Source organism: Cynocephalus volans, chromosome 14 (genome assembly GCF_027409185.1).
Source record: "Cynocephalus volans isolate mCynVol1 chromosome 14, mCynVol1.pri, whole genome shotgun sequence".
Taxonomy (NCBI): Eukaryota; Metazoa; Chordata; class Mammalia; order Dermoptera; family Cynocephalidae; genus Cynocephalus; species Cynocephalus volans.
Genome location: NC_084473.1, coordinates 56044347 through 56068194, shown reverse-complemented (window position 1 = coordinate 56068194; position 23848 = coordinate 56044347). Strand labels below are relative to the sequence as shown.

Below are 23848 nucleotides of genomic sequence, written 5' to 3'. Positions count from 1 at the left end.
GGAGACCATAAATCTCAGCCATCACCAATATTGTCATTCAAAACTTTAATGTTTTCAAAAGTTTTTGGCTGACTACATTTAATTTTTCTTCTCACTTCTTTACCTCTATTGTCAGCATCAACAGTTGGATTTATTTTTGAGGACTTTTTTTTTTTTCTTTTCATACCAAGAAAAGGCTTATTATTCATTATAACAAACAGAAAACAACTGAGCTATGGGGAAACTGGCTAATTCTAGCCCATAAGGATGCAACCAGCTCTTATACAAATCTTATTTGATCTTGACTTTTGTGCAAGGAGGTTGAGTGCACCTGGGTTTAAACATCGGAGATACAAACATATACAGTAAGACAGCTTTCAGAGGGAAGACCAGTGAAGAGACCAAACCAATAGTCCAAACAACAAGTGCACTCCCACGAGGTAAGGCAGAGAGGCAGGTCTACAGATGGAAACAGTGCAGGAAGTAAGGGAGAGTGCAGGGAGGCTCATCGGGAGAAAGAGGCTTGAGGAATTTCCTGAGGAAAGACAGTTTGAGCCAAATCCCACTTCATATGTGCCTACAGCTGTATCCAGGCTTATCCCTTACATTTATAAGGCAGGACAAGAATAAATACAGAGGTCCATACATGATATGTCTAATATTTAGAAGTTATAAATCAACCCAATAAACTGTTAAATAACATATGCTCTTTTCTCCTACCTTGAAAAACATACCTTCACAACGATACACAAGCCCTAGCTTGCACCTCTTAGCCCTGACCACTCCCGTCTTTGATCTCTCTCACCCTGACTCTATTCTGAGCTATGAGAAGCCTTGGTGAACTTGTGAGGACAACCCGGTGCACAAAACTAAGCCCTGTCTGTACTCCACATCAACAGCAGCCCCTTGCCATACACGAGTTGAGTGGTTCACTTGGAGTCATTCGTGGACAATGTGGGATCCTGGTACCTGCAATGCCCTCTAAAAGGGGAGCTTGTTTCTTTGGCCTCACAAATTCTTCCTCCTGAGAGGAAGAGCATGAGCTGAGAGAGCTAGATAAAGACCCTCTAAAGTGCAGGGCAAGTCAAGATTTTTCTCTCATATCTTAAGGAAATACTGGCTCTAATTGCTAATCCAGGTCACATGGGAGTTCTTAATTCTTCACATCCTTTTAAGTGCATTAACACTGACTTAAGTTGGACTCCTCAACTTTGCCCAAATTGAAAAAGAGCAGGATTAGAATAATTTTAGCAAAATGGTAAATATTTCTCCATTTATTCTTAAAACTTGCTCCTGGGAGAATTATAAGTATTCATAAAAAATTTAAATTCCTCTTGATTTTCTTTGCATCAGCTTTTCAAACATCTCTTGTCAGGAATTTTATTTTATTTTATTTTATTTTATTTTGCTGCAACACATATAGAATTTTTTTTTTTAAATTCATAATGCCAGTTTTTTTAAATTTGTAAATCTCTACCATAATTTCTAGGGGGCTCCAGTGGCCATCTGCAACACTCAGGCCAGACTGTCCATATAGCCAGCAAACAGAGTCTGGCCATCAGCAGATTAGGCCAGAGAGATGCACTGGGTAGCCCTGCCCTGCTGTTGGTAGTGACGACCTCTTGCTTCAGTTTGTCTATGATGAGCTTGCCCTCCACATCTCAGACCTTGATGTTGGGGCCCATGGCAGGGCACAGAGCCAGTACTGGTTAGGGCCGAAGCACAGGGCATTGATGATGTCCCCACCATTGATTGTGTAAAGATGCTTGCCTTTGTTGACAAGCAAGACCTGGCCATCTTTGTCTCCAGAAGCACAGAGGGATCCATCTGGAGAGACAGTCACAGTGTTCAGATAGCCTGTGTGGCCAATGTGATTGGTCTTTATCTTGCAGTTAGCCAGATGCTATACCTTGACCAGCTTGTCCCAGCCACAGGAGACAATGATAACATTATTGCTGTTTGGCAAGAAGTATACATAAGACACCCACTCTGAGTGGCTGTCATCCTGGACAGTGTATTTGCATACATCCAGAGTATTCCATTACTTGATGGTTTCGTCCTAGGATCCAGAGACATCCTGCCAGTTATCAGAGAAAGCCATACTCAGCACATTCTTGGTATGGCCTACAAATCATCACTTGGTGGTGCTTCTGAGGACAACTTGGTCACACTCTAGAAAAACTTTGCAAACATGTAGAATGATTTGTTTTGGAAAGCTCTTTGAAGGTAAGAACTGTTATTCACCCACCCACCATCCTTTCTTTCTTTCTTTCTTTCTTTCTTTCTTTCTTTCTTTCTTTCTTTCTTTCTTTCTTTCTTTCTTTCTTTCTTTCTTTCTTTCTTTCTTTCTTTCTTTCTTTTTTTTGTCTCTTTTCATTGTGCAGGGCCTCACACAGTAGATGCTCAATACACATTTGTTAAATATTGTAGCAGCTATGAGTCAAAGATCAACAGACAATGTAAAAGTTTCTGGAAGGCATAACAAAAAGCAAGAAAGGATGCACTTCTGTATTTTCCTGTTTTTATGGCAAGAGAGTGGCTATATGGAATACACTGAAACGAATTATTTACTACCTGTGAATTTCGGTTTTTGGAGGGAAGCATGCTTGGTGCATTGAGAGAAGTTTGGAGTAGATAGCATGATGAAGAAGGCTGGCCACCACAAACATAAAGGCATACACTGATGGCCATTCCATGGTTGGCATGCTCATCACAGTTGTAAAATAAGGAGGACAAGCAGGTTGAGTGGTCAGTTAGCATGTGCCTCTGCTATATAGAGAAGTGAGAATGAAGGAGGTCAGTTCCCTGAAGTGCAAACAGGGAAATAAGATATCATTTTGAATGAGCTCTTTTGCAGCTTAATTACTGAGCAATATTTATGTGTCTAACTGATTTACATAGGAAATTGAATCTAAACCTTGAAAGTTAAATAAAATTTAATAAAGTAGTAGGGAGATAAAGGAGTAATCCAAGTGGAGGCAGTGCATAATGTAAGAATGGATTTTGAGTAAGCATTTCAAATGGGGGAGGGAGCTAATAGATTAGTCTGCCTAGAGCAGAGGGTGTTGTGGGAAGTATATATGGTTGGAAGGGAATGGAATCTTATCATAGATCCCCTTGAACTCAAACTTAACACACTGTCTCATTCTAACACACTGACAGATCTGGATGCGTATTTTTATCTAATGATTAAACACTTACATAGCATTTATGTCCTAAGCATTTAACAAATACTAAGTCATTTACACCTCATAACAACTATAAACATCTTTCATAATCTCCATTTTACTAATGCAGAAACTGAAATACAGAGAGCAAGTAATCAGCCTTATGCATCACACCATGTTACTTCATAAACTAGAAGGTGCACATAGTCCTCATATTTTCTTCTGCTTGCTGGCTGGTACCTGAAAACCTTCCACTTGTAGCTTAATTTTTCTAGTTAGAAAGTGATTACTCTTGGAGGCTGCAAATTCCCCCAGGTAAGGTAGTAGCACTCTAAAGTCTTAAGTGTCATGGATCAGGGCAGAAGGCGGCATGGGGGTGCACTGAAAGGGTGCTGAGGACAGCTGTTATCAAGGAGAAAAGGACGGGAATGGGCAAGTCTGTAATGGCCCAGACTAACTTAGCTCACCTCTTATCTGTGTTGGTCACTGACCTGAGTATAGAAAATTAGAAACAATTATGGGCTTTTGAACACAGTTGGAACCTAATGAAAGTAATAGTTTAGGAAAAGCAGCCAATCTGTGCATTTCATGAAGAGACAAGGCTTTAGGAGTAGTAGACTTTAGTTAACCAAGAGCAAGGCAACATTCTGAGTGAGAATCAGGCAAAGGTGATTGGAAACTTTGGAAAATCATTTATTACCTATGATAGAGGTTAAACTAACTTGAACAGACTCTACAGCAAGAGAAACAATACTAAATCAATAATTTTGAACTGGAGAGTACATTTATTTCTCTTGCATAGACTTTCTGGGCTGATCCTACAACCATGCAAACAGACAGGATTATCTTTCCACGAAACTCTAGAATTCTGTCTAGGCTGAAAGCTAAGTTAAAGCTACTCTTTAAACAGGTGGTAGTTACTTCAAGCTTGCTAAAGACCTTTCTTAACAAGCTTAGAGCAACACTTGATTCTAATATATTATTAGTAAACATTTATTAAATTCATGAGATAATTATAAATGCTCTAATTCATTTGGAAGCCCTGAGGATTTTTTTTTTTTTTTGGACTATTTTTAACTAGTCCTTAATATGTTTCCCTGTTTTATTCCTCTTTGTCCAGTTGTCCACCAAAATTATCCTTTATCGATCTGAAATAGTGAAAATTCTGCCTTGGTATGTCTTAGGTCATGCCTTTTCAAACAACCCAGCAGCCCCAAATAAAGAAAAACTTTGGCTTTTATGTTTCAAAAGTAAATTTGAGACCTTAGATAGTGCTCCTGGCATTAAGTCTACGTGCAAGTTTTTTTGCTTTGTTTTGTTTTGTTTTTTAAAATTGGGAATAGACTTGTTATTCTGTGCAGGTTTCTTGCTTGACTTCTTAGCTGAAAATCCTATTCTAAAACAAAGCCTTGAATGTTCAGTTTTTTTACTCTTTACCACCAAGAACATCAACACTGCAAAAAGGCCATGTTATGTGTATGTAAGGCTCTGTGCCTCCTCACACATACTCCAATGTAACACTTACTGAAATCTCTGTTTCTCATAAAATTGTGAACGTCCCTTAATGCGGATAACAAATCACTTCTACAGGAGAAAGTGTTTTGCATCATTTTCTGCCCACTCACTGCCCCCAAACTTGCCCCAGTAATGCCATCTTGCACTGAGGAATGGAAGCAGCAGAGCACCGTGGAGCCTTCTCTTCTTGTGCGCAGGCTGCATGCCTGAAATCTATGGATGGAGGAGCCTGTTAAGTTTCTTTCTACAGCACTACATGCTTTTTAACAAAAAGGGATAATAGACTGTGTATCATATTTCCCCATGAATTCTGCAGAGGGAGACCAAGCTAAGAATCGCCAGGGGCATCTTTTCCCAGATGGCTGTATACACAAACTGTTTTGCTTGAATCCCATTTTAAAATTGGTTGAAAATCAGTTGGCTAACCATTTCATCAGAGCTGAAAGTTACCAGAAATCTGGTTGAAAAGAAATTTTCATTTTGAAGTTGAGAGGGTACATAGCCTGAATAGAATTAATTGGCTTAACTGCTCACATTTTCGATAAATACAAAACAATATCTAAAATTTAGCTTTGATTTTCTGAAGTCATCCAACTGATGACAAAGCTATCTCTTAAGTTAGGGCAGGTTTTCCATGTCAGGAACACTACATTATCATCATTATGAGTTGTAGTTGTTCAAACTACCGCGAACATCGGTTCTAATGGGTAATACCAAGAATTTTCCCTTAACAAATACCTTGTTTTTCATATAGAATTAATTGTGTCTTCAAAGAAATAATGGTTTTACAATTTTTTGAACTTCTTATCTAAAATATCTGCTTTGGGAACCAGGTTTTAAAAGACTTTTTATCTTATTTAAACGTTCGGTTGGTATACCTTAGGTTTGAGGTGCAGCCGACCTTCATACAATGATACTCTTAAAATTAAACATTATTCTCTCCATGGGATTCCTAAAATATGAAGCGTTCATCCCCTAGAAGGATAATAATTCTAAGAGGTATTAAATCTTATGTCACAAACAAGGGTCCCACATCACAATTCAACAGGCCTCTTTCCTCTAGAGCTACTCAAACTTCTCACATGCTCATGTGCACCATGATTCTCCAAGAGAGAAAGACTTTTCCCAATTTATTTGACTCCAGAATCCTTTATGGGGAGCCTTTTGAAGACCAGTATCCTATGAAATATAGTTTGGCAAATGTTGACTTTATGTGAAATTTTTCTTCTTCATAAGAGGAAAAGTATGACATAAGAAAAAGGGTCAGAGGAAGACATGCAGGATGGCAGAGAAATGCATCAGAAAGAATTAGTGAAGGGCTTGGCAACTGTTTATATCTTTGCCCAAATCCAGTTCTGCAAGTGGGTCCAAAGAATGATCCACAAAGACCACCTCTTATGCAAACCAGAACTGTACATATTCCTCACTAAGGCTCATTTCAATTTGCAGTAGAGGAAGCAATGGGATGTGGGCCAGATTTGATTTCCCTGCACTCATAAGCTATTTTCTCCAAGGCCTGCAAGAGCAGTTCATGAATAGCTGGGAGCCAAATTTGGCCCATTAAAAATATTATTGCATTGTCCACCATAATAATAGTAATAACCTTGTAATGAGTGTGCACAGAGCTGGGCCCTGTTCATACCCAGAAGAAGCAACACTCTTTGTCTGTGCATAGTGAACACCGAAGAGTCCTTCCATTCCCTACCCAGGGACAGTCATTGTTGAAAAATTAGGTGATCACTTTCTTTCTGACATTCTGGCCTCTGGCCATGAATATTGAAAGCTGTTATCCTCCAAGGCTACCCATTTTCTTCTCCAGAAGCCTTTAATGCTTCCAGTAAGTATACTACCTTATAACCCGAGCGACCTTAAATAATGTCAGCTGTCCATTCCATAAAGTATTCTTCACAAAAGGTCAGATTCAGTACCTAATATCGATGTAAGAGCTTCAGCTAATTCCGCTGAATATAGAAATCTATGTACAGATTTCTTTCTCCACATAGAGAGAGATTCACATTCACTCATTTAAACTCTTCTGGCATCTGGCAGTCATACCTCAACAGCTATTATCTTCATTTTTTAAACTCCTTTCATTTTTTTTTTTTTAAGAATTGGCAAGCAGACAATTTATTGATCATCCTCATATTGTATGAAGGATTTAGGATGGCGTTCAAGAAATAAAACTTGTATAAAATAATATCTAGTAAAAAATGTTTGGAGAGAATGAAAGGAAAAGAAGGATTCAGGGGAGAGACATAGTAACACAATGAGAGAGAACAGTTGACTTCAGAGCAAGGGAAGTTAATGTTAAGCTGATGCTATTCTTTGATAGGAGAGCTTTTAAAACAATTACATGAGATAATAGGAGATGTAAAGCAGCTATGAACAAGTTAATTGGTCTTATTTACATTTCATAGGAAAGATTACCAAGCCGAGTATCTCCTAACACTGTGTTGCTAAGAAAGTAGCAAAATCACTTTCACAACAGTGGCAAAATCACTAAGTAATGCCAGAAAAGGATTTAGCTGTTACAGTAAAGGTTAACCAAACCATTGCACTCTTCTTTTTTCATTGTTGTTATTGATATTCAGTTGAAGAATTGGAGGGGCTGAAAGAGATGTGACAGATATAAAATTAATCACTTAGACACTTCTTATGTTCAGCTTTGTTTCAGGATGCCCGGCGTGTTCAGAAATACTCTGCCCGTTAGAGACAAAAATCAGGAATTGAGATATTCGCACAGTGAATGTTTTCAAATGCATGGTGCATAAAAAGTCCTGAATTCCTGGAAACTCTTCACTCATTCAGGCCCATGAGAAAGATATACATACCAGGTCCCGGCCTTTGGGCCTTGTGCCAAAAGCCTAGATCTTAAGGTCATCTAAAAATTACTAGTGGTTGTGAAAACAATGTGATTTCACAAGTCTAAACATGTCTGATGTTCCTTCCTAACCTTTGCTGGATGCTTTGGCAATGTCAGCTGTCAGTAATTTACCCTGACTGATTGACTTCATACCAGCCTGCGCTGTGAAGGAAGGACATTTGGATTACAAATAAGAGATAGACTGAGTCATACTGCAGAGGTACTGTGCAATATGCACTTTCTCTCCACTCATTGCCTTGCTAACCTACGGCTGGGAGCTACAGTGTGTGACTGGTTACTGAATGGAAATCTGTTCTCTGGACTTCCTGGTAGTATGTTTTTACTGAAGTCTGGCCTGAAATCTCAAACAGAAAAAAAATGGACTGAAAAGACACAAATCAAAAGGGTTTTCTTTGTTTGTCTGCTTTTGGTTTTTGGTTTCTTAGTGGCTGGCTGGTATAGAGATCAAATCCTGGACCTTGGTGTACTAACCAACTGAGCTAATCGGCCAGCCCCCCAAAACTTTTTTGAGGGCAGATTTTTCACCTTTTTCCTGGGAAAGCATATTATGAAGTTGCCTCTCATTATTTAACATGGCGTGCTGCCTTCCTCATGCTTTTGAGGGTCTTCTTTGTCCCCCTGGATGCTTTAGGAAGTTACCTCTTTCAGGTTACCTAGAGTTGATCTCATTAATAAAAGAATGACTTTACAGAAAAGAGTTTCTAAAATTATACTCTCACTCAAAATTGCAAGAGTTGGCTTTTCAGCCTGAAGATAAATTTCTTAAGCATAAAGCTTATTTTATCAAGCATTGCACCTGACATTCTCTCATAAATTTTGCATATATTTTAACTAATTTTAATATTGTGTGGGCTTGGTTTATAATATTCTCATGCAGTTACTAAAATTGAATCTTCTCAGTCATATATTACTTGTGGGAATGCTCAACCCCTCCTCAAATATCACCCAACTTAAAATAACATCAGCTAAGTTTCCTTTTGAGTTAGTTTATTTTTTGGTTATTTATCATGTACTTTGTGTGTGTTGGAACAAGCCATAGAGTTGTATAGTGCAAATATATTTTGACAAGATTGCTACAGGAAACAATTTCTAAATACCTCATGTGTCACATCATAATCAGCATCATAATACGGTCAGGCGGATTAATTTCAGAAGGCAGCAGAGTGCATTGCTTACAAGGGCCATGGACATTCAGGTCTGGGCAGAACTGTCACAGATGTTACTTTGTGAAGACACAATGAGCAATGTGGTTGGCCAGACCAGTTTTCAACCAGCTACATTTTCTAAGGGTCCACCTTTTCTTAGCTTTGCAATGTAGGCCTTCACCCTAGCACTAAATCTGCACAAACACCTGGTTCAAGTGTTAGACTGATTTGGCAAGTTGACCAACTCAAACAAATGACCAGTTCAGTGGGAAAGCATGAACTTTAGTGTTGAACTGAATCAACCCACCTCCTCAATACCAATGTCACGTGTGTTCAGAAAGACAAAAGGTAAAGATTAAGATATTTGTATTATGACTATTCTGTTTAAAGGATACATAACAGGTCCTAAAATGAGTTAGTATTGTCAGTTTGGTGGTTATAAGTTAACAGGACTCAATAGAATTAAGGGGTGATACCGGCTAAAAGTTCAAAACCTATATACAGCTCCATATACATGTGACCCTTTTAAAAACAATTTTAATAACAGCACTTCTGAGCAATAAGTACGTGTCAGGCCTGCTTCTAAAGGTTTTACATTAATTATTTCATTCCATTCTTACAACAACATATGAGATAGGCAGGCTCAGGATGAGGGTGAGGTGAGTGCATGAAGTATAAGTGGATACCAAAAAACTCTGTAATCAAGAATAAAATCAATATTTTAATAAAATATTTTTTAAAATGAAAATCAATGTAAAACATCTGTGATGAACAAAATATCAGGGTTTTAAATAAATACAGGGTATTTGTTCTTTTTAACATTGCATCATTTTGCAATGGAACAATCATCTCCGACCAGCCCCAGGTCCTGGGACTGTGGGGCCATTGTCTGCCCCTCTGGGCAGACTTATGAGGGTTGACAATGGCATGAAAACAGATCGGCAATGAAGAGCTTTAAATATGGCCATGCTTTTTTGATGGTAGAACGTTTATTAACTTTTTTTTTTTTTTCCACTTTGTTAAAAACATGGAAGGACATTTTATAAGTGTGTATAGGAGTATACAGCTTTCTTTTTTGCTTGAGGCTTGAATATGGCTTGAAATTACACTGGAGACAGATATTGTCATTATCTTCTTTTGAAATGCAGACTCTGAGGTTCCAGAGAAGTTAATACAGTTGTTCAAACTCGGACAGCTAGGAAGTGGGAGAGCCCAGTTTGGAAGCCCAGTTATTTAACTCCAAAGTCCACACTCCTGATCACTGTGCTCTCTTGTAATTACGGCACTCAATTAACCAGAAATTCAAATATCCAGCACACGGCACTCTCAGGACCTTCCAGTTATTAATATGGTGTTGCTCTACTACACCCTCAACATTTAAATATTTTAATATAAATAACTTGAAGAAAGAAATTAGACATTTTGTAAATAGTATCTATGTATCTACCAATGTTATTGTGAGGTATATGTATGTGTCTGAGGATATCACTGTTAAATAAATATTTCAATAAACAGTATTTCAAAATGAGGACCATGAATAATCTGCCTATGATAACACAAAAGGGGTGTTAGAAAACACTAGTGTCTTCTGACCATTTTGCTACAGAACACACTGCCTTGGCCAGACACAGGTCTCTTTGCAGGATGGAATGTAAGGGACCCAAATAAAATAGAACTTTGCTCATTTTAAAGGCTGACAGAAGCATGTATCTGGACATGCAAATTTCTTTGGCCCCACCATAAGGCTAATGTATACTTTGCTTTTGTAAGCTGGTTCTTCTTGACCTGGGAAAAAGCGGTTTACTTTGAGCCTTGAATGGTTATGTGTAAGAGTTTCTTTTACTTTATCTTAGTGATTAGGCAGATTCTGAACAAAAGAAGAGTATAACGTCAATGATGGACATACTGATAGTGAGGAGGAGGAGGAAAATAAAGAGAGTATGATGCTGTGCCTCTGAGGAAATTTAAGTACAGTTCACAGTGTTGAAGAAGACTGTCACACCAGCAGATACGGGAACCCAGCTGTAAGACTCCCTAAATCATACTGCAAGTCACTAAAAGAGAGAAATTCAACTTAACTTCTCTCTTCTAATCTCTATTTTATTTTGCTGCTTTGTGTTTAAAACTACAAATTTGTTCTGTCTACAGCTACTATAATTTGTGAACTCATTGACTCATTCATTTACTCATTCACACATTAAACAGTTCTTTAAGACCATGTGTGTACTAGATAATGTACTAGGTACTGAAAGAAACAAAGATGAAATTACATGACTCCTGCACTCAGAAAGTCTATGTGAAGCTCAGATTTAAAAGAAAAAATAGAAGTTTGCCAACTGAGTAATAGGAAGTTCTTCTAGACAAACTCAAAAACACAGAGACCAAAGAGGACACGGCATGCTTTTGGAAGAAGTACTTCAGTGTTGCTGGACATAAGAGGTGACAGAGAAAGATTTAGAAGTGAGGTAGCAGAGCTAGACAGAGGTCAGGTCCTGATAGGTATGTGTTGCCACTCACGGGAGTTTAGCTTTTGTTCTGGAGGAAGTGAGTAACAATTGAAGAGTTCTGCCAGGAGAGTGATATGGTCAGATCCAAATGGTGACAGACCACTCAGCTGTTATGTAGCACATAAATCAGAGGGGTAAATACAAGTATTGATGATCTAGGAATTCTAGGAATTTTTTTCTTTTGTTTCTTTTTTCAGGACCTCCATCTTCTTCTTTAAAGTTTCATAATTAAAGAATGTGAAATTGGTTTATTTAAAATAGATACATTTGATATAATTTGATAGATTAAGACACATGCTTGCAAATCACATCTCTGATAATCTTATAGACATTTGCAATGTTTAATCTATTTTGCAGTTTACAAATTAGTTCAGTAGAATGAAGCTCATTTTGGTGCCTTGACAGTATAAAGAAAAAAATATTACCAGGTTGCCAAAAGGCCAGCCATGTATATTTGTGGCCACAGAGAAGGGAATATGTGTTTGTTGTTGCAAATCTGACCATCTTCTATTGTTTTCATAATTCTATTTAGGACCCCTCATTAAAATGCATATACCCTTAAAAAAAAGTTTATTTTTAGGTAGAAGTTTTCAGTGGGGAATAAATAAGCTTTGATCATTTTCCAACCAGCAATAGGTCCCCTTGGCTGACTACCTGAGTCATCTCACAGTATGTCAGCTCAACTCGGATAGTTGTTAACATACTTATTATCACAGGTTCTAAGTATGATTTATCCTGATTTACATTTAGAACAGTAAAGTGAAATAGCTCAGTGAAAACAACAATCCATTTTCACTCTGGTCAATATAGAATCTGACTTAAAAGAAAAATCTCTCCTCTCTTTTCAGAATCATGGTATTCTAGGAGTCTGTGGTGCAATAAAATCCTAACACAAAGGCTGTCTTAAAATGCTGAACCCAGAAAAATTTGGCATAAATAAGACATGGAGATAGCTGACATGAGATATTAAATTTGTTCCATTGTTGGTGAAGACAAAACTGGACTGCTATTGTCACAGGTGAAAAGTGTTTTTGAAAGTCAGCTCTGGTGCTTGTTAGATAAGGGGCTGCCTTAGTCCAAATAACCTGAACAAGATTTACACACATCACTGAAATGGACTCTTGTTTACAGTCCGTCCTTGTTTACTCAGATGAACAGTGCAAGGGCAGTGTGAGTGACATCAAGCAAAGAAACCTCAAACAACCTTTGGGGAAGTGCTAGGAGGCTGCTTAGGAAAAATCCGAATTTTTGAATCTACTATTTGACTTGTAGCAGGTAGCAAGATCTCTCCTGCACCAAAAATTGACCCCACGCTGCTATTATGGACTGGGTAGAAAACATATCAGTTGAGGGAACTTTCTAACTAAAAATGATTAAAACACATTAAATGAACCAGAGTTCTGCTATCCTCTTTGCAAAGAGTAAGATGCTTTACAAAAAAATCACAGAACCAAGTGATAGTCCTTAGTGTGGAGTTTTTAAATACACCAACACGCCACAATCACAGTGAAAGAAAGCCTTTATGGAAACTTGGAATTCGTACCCACTTAGTGCATGTTTTTACTGCCCAGGGATCCTGTCTCTCATGCTCTCACTTGGGAACAATTCAGCTTGTGCCTGTGCTCCTAGGGACTGAGACATTTTCAAATCCCTTTATGATCTATGCAGAAATTATCTCTTCTTCCAAACCATCAAATGTAATGCGTGGGTGCAATGGCTGCTTTCCAGTGAGCTGAAAAGCTCTCATGACTTGGCATAGAGTATTTCCCTGGGCCCTTCAGTAATGGCATTTCACTTAATACAATATGCCCCTAACTGAGTTTTAGTGATTTCAAATGAATTTAGTCTCCTTATCAATATCCTCTATTTGGTAGTGTGTTTGCTCTTCAGTTTGCTGTGCCAATAAATCCAGCACAAGTGCTGCCTCCTTCCCTTTCAATTGTCTGGCCTCTCTCTATAAAAGCAAACACCAAGCAGCAGAAAAGGAGGCTCTCAAAAAACTTGTCTGTATCATAAACGTAAATATCAATAAACTTGGGAGGTTGACAAGGGCATGCTCTAATGGATTTGGCCACGTTGTTGGCTGTTTTACAAACAAGATGCTGGAATACTAGGAAGCCCAAGCAGTTTGCTTGCAGCCCTAAAAGGACATGTCAAAATTTTAATCCAGAAAAATTGTTGGTCTGTTCAGAAACAGAACTCAGTGAGTCTCATTACATGACAAGGCAGCACAGTCCTAGAAGGAAAGAGTATAAATCTTGCCAGGGCTGTCTGTAGATTCTCCAAAACCTGCGCATAGAAATCAAGTTGCAATTGGTAAAAAGATATTTTAGTATTTTCCAAACTGGAAAACCCTAAGGAAACTTTTTCCACTCTATTTTTTTCACTTGTTTTGCTTTGTTTATATTTTAGTATGCCTCTCTCCTTTTTTAAATTAAACTTTTTATTTTGAGATGATTGTAGATTCACATGCAATTGTAAGATATAATATAGAAAGAGCTCATTCACCTCTTACCCAGTTTTCCTCAATGTTAATGTCTTAAACTGTGGTACAACACCACAATCAAGATTTTGACATTCGTTTAGTCAAGATACAGATGTTTCCATTAAAAGAGGGATCCCACACATTGTCCTTTTATAGCCACACCCACTTACCTTAGCTGCTGGAAACCACTAATCTTTTTTCCATGTTTACAATTTTGTTATTTCAAGAATGTTTATATATGGAATTATGGGATTGGATTTTTTCAATTAGCATAGTTCTCTGGAGATTCATCGGGATAGTTGCATGTATCAATAGTTTGTTCCTTTTTGTTGATATTTAGTTTTCCATGGTGTACATTTATCTGTTGTTTACTCCTTCAGCTGATGAAGGGCATTACCATTGTGTCCAGTTTGGGGCTATTACAAATAAAACTACTATAAACACTTGTGGACAGATTTCTGTGTGAACAGGTTTTTTTTTTTATTTCTCTGAAATAAATGTCCAGGAGTGTAATTGCTGGGTCACATAGTAACTATATGTTTAGTATTGTAAGAAACTGCCAAGCTATTTTTCCTGATAGCTGTACCATTTTATATTCCCACCAGCAATATATAAGTGATCTAGTTTCTACACATCCTCTCCAGCATTTGGTATTGTCAGTAATTAATTTTTCTGGCTACTCTCAGATTTGTGTAATGATATCTTGCTGTGGTTTAATTTGCATTGTCCTATTAGCTAATGGTGCTGAACACCTTTTCATATGCTTATTTTATATCTGTGTATATCCCTTTCACTGTTTTGCCCAGTTTTAATGGGATTGGTTTTTCATGGTGAGTTTTTAGAGTTCTTTAAATATTGTAGATAATAGTCCTTTGTCAGATAAGTGGTTTATAAATATTTTCTCCTAATTTGTAGCTTTTCATAATTTTAACAGGTCTTTTAGAGAAGAAAAGTTTTTATTTCTAATGGTCTACTTAACCCATATTTGTTTATATGGATTATGATTTTGCTGTCAAGTCAAAAAACTTTTCACTTAACCCTGGATCCTGAAAATTTTTTCCTAGATTTTTTCTATAATTTTATGTTTTTCATTTAATTCTGTGACCCATTTTTAGTTTAGTTTTTTTTTTTTTTTTTTTTTTTTTAAGGAGTGAGTGGGGCTTAGGTTAAAGTTTGCTTTTGATAATGCATGTCCATTTTTCCCAGCACAAGATTTTGCCTCCATTGAAGGCTTAAAATACAATTAAAACTGATTGTCAGGCAATCAGTTGGACATAATTATGTGTGTCTACTTCTGGGTTCTCTATTCTGGTGCATTGATCTGTTTCTCTATCCATAAGTCAAACTGTAAGTCTTGATTACTGTAGCTATACAATGCCTTGAGACCAGATAGAATAATTTTTCCACTGTATCCTTCTTTAAAATTGTTTTAGCTATTCTAGATGTCCAACTTCCTTCTGGCCCCCATGGTTTCTGACAAGAAATTATGTCATCTAAATATTTCTTACTGTGTTGGTGAGGTATCTTTTCTCTCTTGTTGCTATCAAGATTTTTTCTTTGTCTTTAGTTTTCAGAAGTTTTATTATAACATGTATTGGTGTGAATTTCTTTGAGTTCATACTATGTGGGATTTGCTTAGATTTTTGTATCTTTAGGTTTATGTCTTTCATCAAATTTGGGAAATCTTAAGCCACTATACTTTGAAAAGTTTTTAATCTTACCTCCATTCTCATCTTCTAGGACTCTGATGACACAAATGTTAATATTTTGTTAGATTCCTACAGATCTTTGAGGCTCTGTTCATTTTTTTTCTAATTTTTTTCTCTTCTGTTCAGCTTAGGTTATTTGTAAGTTCAGTGATTTTTTTAAAAAAAATGTCTTCCATTCTGTTTTTGAGTCCATCTATTGAGATTTTTCATTTCAGCTATTTTATTTTTCAGTGCTCAAATTTCTGTATAGTTCTTATTTGTGTCTTCTATTTATTTGCTGACATTTTCTGTTTCTTTGCTGTGTCTTTATTTTTTTCATTTTTTTATGTGTTCTTGTAATTACTTATTGAAACATTTCTATGATGACTGCTTTAAAATCTTTGTCAAGAAACATTTTTTCATCTCTGTGTTGGCATATATTCATTATTTTTTTTCCTTCCATTTGATATCTCTTAGGTTCTTGATATAATGAGTGATTTTCAGTTGAATCTTTGACATTTCAATTATTATAGTATGATTATGGATTTTATTTAAACCTTCTATTTTGATTGACTTCCTCTAGCACTACTCCAGCAGGAGAATGGGAGTGTTGCCTCATTACTGTCAGGTTTGGGTAGAAATCCAGGTACTCTACTCACCTCTCTTTGACACCCATGATAGGCAGTATTCTTCATTACTGCTAGGTGTTGGTAGGAGTTCTGCCTCTCTACTAGTCCTCCACAGTTGCCTTCTTGGCTGGCAGGGGTTGGAGTGCCTTCTGGCTCCCTCCCACATGGCTTCTACTGACATGGAGTAAGTGGGGGAGTCTCATTACTGCTGGATGAAAGTCAGGACTTTCTACTACATCCACTCTGAAACCTCCCAGGTGGAGAACTGGGAGTGGTAAAAAGCCTCTTTACTTCTGGATGGGTGCGGAGGTCTAGGCCATGGAGTCTCCACTGATATCACTTAGGGAGATGTTTTAACTGCCCACTGGGGATGAAAGTTTGCATTCTCAACGTGGCTATTGCTGGCATGGGTGGGGTGAGGCCATGGTTAACAAACCATGTCTACCTTTTTCTGTAAGAGTCTTCTTATGTTTTTGTCATATATATTGTCCAGGGTTTTAGTTGACTTTAGTGGAAAGAATTGGGAAAAGTATGTCTATTTTCTTTTCTTTCTTTTTTGTTTTTAAATTTTTATTTTGTCGATATACAATGTGATTGATTATTGTGGCCCATCACCAATACCTGCCTCCCTCCTCCCCCCCCATCCAACAATGTCCTTTCTGTTTGCTTATCGTATCAATTTCAAGTAATTGTGGTTGTTATATCTTCTTCCCCCCCCCCCCGGATTGTGTGTGTGTGTGTGTGTGTGTATGTGAATTATATATTAATTTTTAGCTCCCACCAATAAGTGAGAACATGTGGTATTTCTCTTTCTGTGCCTGACTTGTTTCACTTAATATAATTCTCTCAAGGTCCATCCATGTTGTTGCAAATGGCAGTATTTCGTTCGTTTTTATAGCTGAGTAGTATTCCATTGTGTAGATGTACCACATTTTCCGTATCCACTCATCTGATGATGGACATTTGGGCTGGTTCCAACTCTTGGCTATTGTAAACAGTGCTGCGATGAACATTGGAGAACAGGTATACCTTCGACTTGATGATTTCCATTCCTCTGGGTATATTCCCAACAGTGGGATAGCTGGGTCGTATGGTAGATCTATCTGCAATTGTTTGAGGAACCTCCATACCATTTTCCATAGAGGCTGCACCATTTTGCAGTCCCACCAACAATGTATGAGAGTTCCTTTTTCTCCGCAACCTCGCCAGCATTTATCGTTCAGAGTCTTTTGGATTTTAGCCATCCTAACTGGGGTTAGATGGTATCTCAGTGTGGTTTTGATTTGCATTTCCCGGATGCTGAGTGATGTTGAGCATATTTTCATGTGTCTGTTGGCTATTTGTATATCTTCCTTAGAGAAATGCCTACTTAGCTCTTTTGCCCATTTTTTAATTGAGTTGCTTGTTTTTCTCTTGTAAAGTTGTTTGAGTTCCTTATATATTCTGGATATTAATCCTTTGTCAGATGTATATTTTGCAAATATTTTCTCCCACTCTGTTGGTTGTCTTTTAACTCTGTTACTTGTATCTTTTGCTGTGCAGAAGCTCTTTAGTTTGATATAATCCCATTTGTTTATTTTTCCTTTGGTTGCCCGTGCTTTTGGGATCGTATTCATGAAGTCTCTGTCCAGTCCTATTTCCTGAAGTGTTTCTCCTATGTTTTCTTTAAGAAGTTTTATTGCTTCAGGGTGTATATTTAAATCCTTAATCCATTTTGAGTTGATTTTAGTATATGGTGAGAGGTATGGATCTAGTTTCATTCTCCTGCATATGGATATCCAGTTATCCCAGCACCATTTGCTGAAGAGGCAGGCCCTTCCCCAGTGAATAGGCTTGGTGCCTTTGTCAAAGATCAGATGGCAGTAAGTGTGTGGGTTGATTTCTGGATTCTCTATTCTATTGCATTGGTCAGTGTGTCTGTTTTTATGCCAATACCATACTGTTTTGGTTATTATAGCTTTGTAGTATAGCTTAAAGTCAGGTAGTGTTATGCCTCCAGCTTTATTTTTTTTGCTCAGCATTGCTTTGGCTATGCGTGGTCTTTTATTATTCCATATAAATGTCTGGATAGTTTTTCCATTTCTGAGAAAAATGTCTTTGGAATTTTGATGGGGATTGCATTGAATTTGTATATCACTTTGGGTAGTATGGACATTTTCACTCTGTTGATTCTTCCAATGCAAGAGCATGGGATATCTTTCCATCTTCTTATATCCTCTCTAATTTCTCTCAGCAGTGGTTTGTAGTTCTCATTATAGAGATTTTTCACCTCTTTGGTTAACTCAATTCCTAAGTATTTTATTTTTTTGGTGGCTATTGTAAATGGGCAGGCTTTCTTGATTTCTCGTTCGCATGTTCACTATTGGAGAAAAGAAATGCTACTGATTTTTGTGTGTTGATTTTTTATCCTGCTACTGTGCTGAAATCATTTATCAATTCCAACAGTTTTTTTGTAGAGGTTTTAGGCTGTTTGATATATAGGATCATGTCATCTGCAAACAGGGACAGTTTGACTTCATCTTTTCCAATCTGGATGCCCTTTATTTCCTTCTCTTCTCTGATTGCTCTAGCTAGTACTTCCCACACTATGTTGAATAGGAGTGGTGAAAGTGGGCATCCTTGTCTAGTTCCTGTTCTTAAAGGAAAAGCTTTCAGCTTTTCCCCATTCAGGATGATATTGGCAGTGGTTTTGTCATATATGGCTTTAATTATGTTGAGATTCTTTCCCTCTATACCTAACTTATAGAGGGTCTTTGTCATGAATGAGTGCTGAACTTTATCAAATGCTTTTTCAGCATCTATAGAGATGATCATATGGTCCTTGTGTTTGATTTTATTAATATGGTGTATCACATTTATTGATTTGCATATGTTGAACCAACCTTGCATCCCTGGGATGAATTCCACTTGATCGTGATGAATAATTTTACGTATGTGTTATTGTGTTCTGTTTGCTAGTATTTTAGTGAGGATTTTTGCATCTATATTCATCAAGGATATCGGCCTGTAGTTTTCTTTTTTGGTTATATCTTTACCTGGTTTTGGTATCAGGATGATGTTTGCTTCATAGAATGAGTTTGGGAGATTTGCGTCCATTTCAATCTTTTGGAATAGTTTGTAAAGAATCGGTGTCAATTCCTGTTTGAATGTTTGGTAAAATTCTGCTGTGAATCCATCTGGTCCTGGGCTTTTCTTTGTTGGGAGCCTTCTGATAACAGCTTCAATCTCCTTTATTGTTATTGGTCTGTTCAAATTTTCTACGTCTTCATGGTTCAGTTTTGGGAGCTTGTGTGTGTCCAGAAATTTATCCATTACCTCCAGATTTTCAAACTTGTTGGCGTATAGTTGTTTATAGTAGTCTCAAATGATCCCTTGTATTTCAGATGAATCAGTTGTAATATCACCTTTTTCATTTCTAATTTTTGTTATTTGAATCTTCTCTCTTCTTTTTTTTTTTGTTAGCCATGCTAATGGTTTGTCAATTTTATTTATCTTTTCAAAAAACCAACTTTTTGATTCATTGATCTTTTATATTGTTTTTTGGTTTTCAATTTCATTAAGTTCTGCTCTGATCTTAATGATTTCTTTCCGCCTGCTAACTTTAGGTTTATATTGTTCTTGTTTCTCTAGTTCTTTAAGGTGAAGTGTTAGGTTGTTCACTTGCCATCTTTCCATTCTTCTGAAGTGGGCATTTAATGCAATAAATTTCCCCCTTAATACCGCTTTTGCAGTATCCCACAGGTTTGGTATCATGTATCATTATTTTCATTAGTTTCAATAAATTTTTTGACTTCCTGCATGATTTCTTCTTGGACCCATTTGTCATTAAGTAGAATGTTATTTAATTTCTATGTGTTTGTATAGTTTCCAGAGTTTCGTTTGTTTTTAATTTCTGGTTTTAATCCATGTGGTCTGAGAAAATACATGGGATAATTCCAATTTTTTTGAATTTGTTGAGACTTTGTTTGTGACCTATTATGTGATCTATCCTGGAGAATGATCCATGTGCTGATGAGAAGAATGAATATTCTGAGGTTGTTGGATGGAATGTTCTGTAGATATCTGCCAAGTCCAATTGGTCTAGGGTATTGTTTAGATCTTGTGTTTCTCTGCTGATTCTTTGCCTAGATGATCTGTCCCATATTGATGGTGGGGTGTTCAGGTCCCCTGCTATTATGGTATTAGTGTCTATTTCCTTCTTTAGGTCTAATAGAGTTTGTTTTATAAATTTGGCTGCTCCGACATTGGATGCATACATATTTATGATTGTTGTATCTTCTTGATGCATCAGTCCTTTTATCATTAAGTAGTGTCCCTCATTGTCTCTTTTTATGGTTTTTAGTTTAAAGTCTATTTTTTCAGATATAAGAATAGCTACTCCAGCTCGTTTATTTTTTCTGCTTGCATGGTAAATCTTTTTCCATCCTTTCACTCTTAGTCTTTGTGAATCTTTATGGGTGAGGTGGGTCTCTTGAAGGCAGCATATAGTTGGGTCCTCCTTTTTGATCCAGTCATCCAGTCTGTGTCTTTTGATTGGGGAATTTAAACCTTTTACATTAAGAGTTGTTATTGAAAGGTGTTGATTTATTCCTAGCATTTTATTGGTTGTTTGGTTGTCTTAGGTGTCTTTTGTTCCTTGCTCTCTGATTTACTGTTTATTTTCTGTGTTTGTTGGTTCCTTAGGTTGTAGATAGCGTTTTTGTTTGTTTGTTTTCTCTTCATGAATGTCATTTTTATTATACTAGTGGGTATTGATATTTCTTGGGTTTTTATGGCAGTGGTAGTTATTTTTCAGAAACCAAACCCAGTACTCCCTTGAGGATATCTTGTAAGGGTGGTCGTGTGGTAGTGAACTCCCACAGTTTTTGTTTGTCTGAGAAATATACTATTTGCCCTTCATTTCAGAAGGATAGCCTTGCAGGGTAGAGTATTCTTGGCTGGCAATCTTTGTCTTTTAGTATTTTGAATATATCATCCCATTCCTTTCTAGCTTTTAGGGTTTGTGATGGAAAGTCTGATGTTAGCCTGATTTTGGCTCCCTTATAGTTGATTTGATGCTTCTCTCTTGCAGCTTTTAAGATTCTCTCTTTGTCTTTGAGTTTTGCCAATTTGACTATGGCATGTCTTGGAGAAGGCCTTTTTGGTTTGAATACATTTGGAGATCGTTGAGCTTCCTGGATCTGAAGATCTGTGATTTTTCGTATACCTGGGAAGTTTTCTGCCACTATTTTGTTGAATATGTTTTCAATGGAATCTCCTTTTTCCTCCCCTTCTGGAATACCCATGACTCGGATATTTGATCGCTTAAGGTTGTCTGATATCTATTTCACATTTTCTTCAATGTCTTTGATTCTTTTTTCTTTTTTTTTGTCTGCTTGTGTTATTTCAAACAGCCCATCTTCAAGTTCAGAGGTTCTCTCTTCAACTTCTGTAAGCCTGCTGGTTAAATTCTCCATTGTGTTTTTTATTTCGCTGAATAACTTCTTCAGTTCAGCAAGTTCTGCTACATTTTTTTTCAGGAAATTGATTTCCTTGTGCATTTCCTCTTTCAGGTCCTATATACTTTTCCTCATTTCATCATGATGTCTACCTGAGTTTTCTTGTATATCATTCAGTTTCCTTAGAATTATCACTCGAAATTCCTTGTCCGTCATATCAAGGGCTTCTTGTTCTATAGGATCTAGAGTTTGAGATTTATTAACTTTTGTGGTGTACTTTCTTGATTTTTTGTATTTCTAGTATCTTTTTTTTTATGTTTATTCATTGTGGCAGGGGGTTTCACAGTCCACAGGTTTGACACTAATGACTAAGGTGTTGCTGTGGTTGCCTATTTGGTATGGCTACCTCCGTGACAGCTCAGTTGGCCTCTAGTGTCTTGTGTGTGTGGTTGCCTCGGGTCTTGGGCCTCTCCAGGGAGCCACCTCTCTAGTCAGCTTGAACTCTGCTGTGCTGCTGGATCACGGGGCAGTACCGCAGGGTGTGTGGTCTCTGCTGAGCTTCTGCTTCTTGTGCCCGACTTCTCCCTGTTCCTTGAGCTCTGGCCCGGGCTGCTGGGTTGCACCAAGGCACCGCAGAGCGTGTGGGCTCTGGAGAGCTTCCCCTTCCCCCACAGGATGTCTCCCTGCTCTGTGAGTGCTAAGCCAGGCTTGGAATGGAGCCGGGTGGCGGAAGTGAAGCCTTCCTGCTGGATCATGCCGTGGAGGCCCTATAGGGTGTGTGTTTTCTGCCGAGTCTCTGCCTCCCTAGCCGGACTTCTCCCAGCTCTGTGCACACTGGGCAGGGCTGGGAATGGGGCCGGGTGGCAGCAGTGAAGCCTACCTGCTGGATCTCGCAGTGGTGGTCCCGCAGGGTTTGTGTTTTCTGCCAAGTCTCCAAGTTTGTCTATTTATTACCTGAAGGGAAGCTGAAGAAATATATAGTGAAGTCGAACTCCTCCTATCTGATTCTGTTTACTAGCTTCCCAAGGTCTAGACTTAAGCATAGCTTCCCATGATTGTGAGTTAAAACCTGTTTCCAAAAAAAGTGTATCTCCCTTGCAGCCTCTTATATGATATCTGAATATCTAAAAGATGAGATTTAAACATTTTTTCCCCTGTCATACAAGCCATGTATTAGCTACTCTGGAAAAGTTAGCAGTTCAACCAGTAGGAGCTAGTAACATCTGATAACTAATCAACTGATCAGATCAGTTAAATACAAATTGTTCAAAGCATCTTTGAATCCGAGGATCTAAGCAGGGAACAGGCCTCGTTAACAAGGCACTTTTTTAAAAGGTAAAAATTATAATGCTCAACAAAATCAAATAAATATTTAACTAGAAATCTAAAATACAATTAAAAGCAACTTAACAATAGCAGTGTAAATAGTATGCAAGTATTATTTATGGTGTCTTAACTCCCTGACTTTTAGTTGGTTTGGAATAGTCCTGGTTTACTTCTATGTAAAAGGACAATTACCCAGGAAACTTCACTTTATTACAAAGCCCTTTATGTAACAACTTTTCCGGTTAGGAAATGCCTCCATCACTTACAAAACATGCTGAAGACAGAATATGATTTGTAGTTTGCATACATTGAATAAGATTTGTAGTTTCAAAAGGAGATGTTATCTGCTCACAAGAAAACCTGAAATAATTTTAAAGAATGAAAGTTTAAAACAATAACAACAACAACAAAACAATAGTAGCACTAAAAAAATTCATAGATCATTCTTTTGAGGAAACAAGATAACCTCCATTTGTGGTGGCTTGTAAATTCCTGGAAATTTTCAGGAAAAAAAAATTAACTCATAATCCACTTTCTTTAGTTTATACATTTAAAAATGCAGAGCCTCATCAATTTTCTAATACTTTTTATCTCCTGTTTTAATCAACATTACACTAGCATCATAACTTGCTTTTCAAAAAATAATTCCATCTTAGAATTAGTTTCAACTTTCTGACCGCAACACTCCACCTGAATTTTTATTTTTTATTCCTAAAAACATGCAGTTTTCAGGAGAAAACATTCCCCTACAACATTTTTTTTATTTAGCCAAAAATGCTTTATTCTTTTTTTTTAATTTGAAATAAATGCTAAATCTTATTATTTATAAGGACAATTTTCTAATCTATCAGGTTTATTCTTTGGTTCCATGGCTTTGCAGTGGGGTATTTTTAACAAACATACAAAGGAAGATCAGGAACTAGTGACTAGTTACAAAGAAGCTTTGATGCTGTGTCTTAAACATTTAAGTGGTAATGACAACACAGGGACTGAGATGTCATGTATAGGAAGAAAAATGCTTGCCGTTAGTCACCTCTTGCTTGTTTCTATTTAGGTTTCATCATCCACATTCTTTTACAGCATTC

At 37.3% G+C, this 23848-nt stretch overlaps 1 pseudogene; it reads right to left on the bottom strand.

The window, feature by feature from the left end:
* Positions 1 to 1494: 1494 nt before the first annotated feature.
* LOC134362521 (small ribosomal subunit protein RACK1-like) overlaps positions 1495 to 23848 on the bottom strand; it is a 113431-nt pseudogene continuing 91077 nt past the window's right edge.